Source organism: Mesocricetus auratus, unplaced genomic scaffold (assembly GCF_017639785.1).
Source record: "Mesocricetus auratus isolate SY011 unplaced genomic scaffold, BCM_Maur_2.0 Super-Scaffold_100004, whole genome shotgun sequence".
Taxonomy (NCBI): domain Eukaryota; kingdom Metazoa; phylum Chordata; class Mammalia; order Rodentia; family Cricetidae; genus Mesocricetus; species Mesocricetus auratus.
Window position 1 is genome coordinate 83,679,468 of NW_024429189.1, and position 2,110 is coordinate 83,681,577.

The window sequence follows — 2,110 nt, forward strand, 5'->3', positions numbered from 1 at the left end:
GAAAACTTTCAGTCATTGAAATGAGAATTGCAAGTAATGACAAACGTTTATTTCACAGTTCAACATACTTTTCTCTTTTTAAGTTTAAAAGAGACCTAATATAGCCAGATAGTATTCTAACAGTAAGTAGGACATTCTAATTGCTGGTACCCTTCCAGTTCTCTTCTGGGTCCCTATCCTAGTCTAGACCATTTATCCAGAACCACAAATTGATTTTTTTTAAAAGACACAGTTGCAGTCTGGAAGCAGACTGGGAACTCCATTACTGTGTGGTTTCATCTTTTTCCAACACAATCTGTCATGCTCTTAAAGGGTTGGAGAGTTTGAGGTCCACTTTAAGGATCTAATAATGGCTGAAAGATCGATGAAAAGCCTGTAATTATTTGTTGATTGATTGTTAATAGAGAATGCTTTGACTCCTTCACAGTGGCTAGAAGGAACTGTAGGAAGGAAAACCTTCCTTCTTAATTAGACAAAAGGGGGAAATGTGGAACATTCCTTTACACTATGTGACTGATTATAAGTCACTGTGATTGGTTTAATAAAGAAACTGACTTACCAGTAGCTGAACAGGATAAAGTTAGGCAGGAGAGCCAAACTGAGAATAATGGGAAGAAGAAGAGAGGAGTCAAAGGAGTCACCATCAGATGCAGGGAGAAGCAATATGGGCATGCCACACTGAGAAAAAGTACCAAGCCACGTGGCAAAGCATAGATAAGAAATATTACTTAATTTAAATGTAAGCGTTAGCTAGTAACAAGCATGAATTATTGGCTGATCATTTACAATTACTATTAAGTCTCCATGCCAGTTATTTTGGAACTGACGGGAGGTAAAGAAAAGACCGCCTAACAATGGTGCCCAATGCCAGGCCATGTTTATCCACATAGGACCTGAGAATGGTTCTAAATACACAAAAATGGAGCCAAATGTGACTTACTAGTCTTGTGTCGCTCATGGTGGCCAAAGTTCAGAGGCACATTTCCTGGCAGCTGCCTGCATGCTTTAGTTGCCAATGTGCCATGAGCTAAACCATGTGACAAGTTTAAGGTTTTGCTCATGCAGAAGAAAAGTTTATAGATATGTATAGTAAAGCAGGTTCAGACAGAAAAACCCTCTGAAGAGGTTACAGTATATTTAACAATGTTTGTAGGCTGAAGGGGGGAAATGGGTATAGACAGTCATAGAAAAAATAAATAGTTTAAAAACAATAGATAAAAGTTTTTAAAGAAAGACTAGAGTAATAATAATAATAAAAAATAAGCCAGATAAAGATGTAAAATACAGAAAGAGTCTGGATCCTGTATGTTTTGTGTTGTGTTTGAATTTTTTGATTGTTAAGAGACACTGAATTATGAAAGCTGCTAGATTAAACCAACCTATATATTTAAAAATTATCTTGACTTCAAAATGAAGAGGTTATGCCTTTATTTCCACAAATTTAAAGTTATTTTTGGTTATATTTATGTTTCTACTCTTGTTTGGGATATTGTGCTTATGTAACTCATTTAAAAATGTAATGCATAATTAAGAAATACAGGTTAGTACTTAGTCATCTATAATATAAAACCTATACTCATATTAGGTATGTTTTTGATAGATAGTAGAGTATTTTCTCTCTAATTTTACCAATTACAAATGGACTGGATATTATAACTGTAATTCTTACTTGAAAATTGCTTTTGTTGTAAATAATCCTAGTATGTTAAAGTTAAAAACCTTCACTTTTAATATGACAAATATGGGGAAATGCTGTGGAACAACCTTTGTAATCTGTAAACATGTATTGCTCTCATTGTTAATAAAAAGCTGATTGGTGGTTAAGAGCACTGGGTCTTAAAAAAAAAAAAGAGCACTGGATCTTATTGTAGTGGACCTGGGTTCAATTCTCAGCACCCACATGACAGCTCACAACTGTCTGTAACTCCAAGACTGACACCCTCACACAGACATACATGCAGGCAAAACACACAAATGCACATGAAATAAAAATAAATAAAAATTTTAAAAATGACAAAAGCTTCAAAAATTAAAATAAAAACCTGATTGGTCAATGACTAGGCAGGATTTTTGGGGCAGAGAGAATGATGGAAAGAAGAAAGGTAAAGTC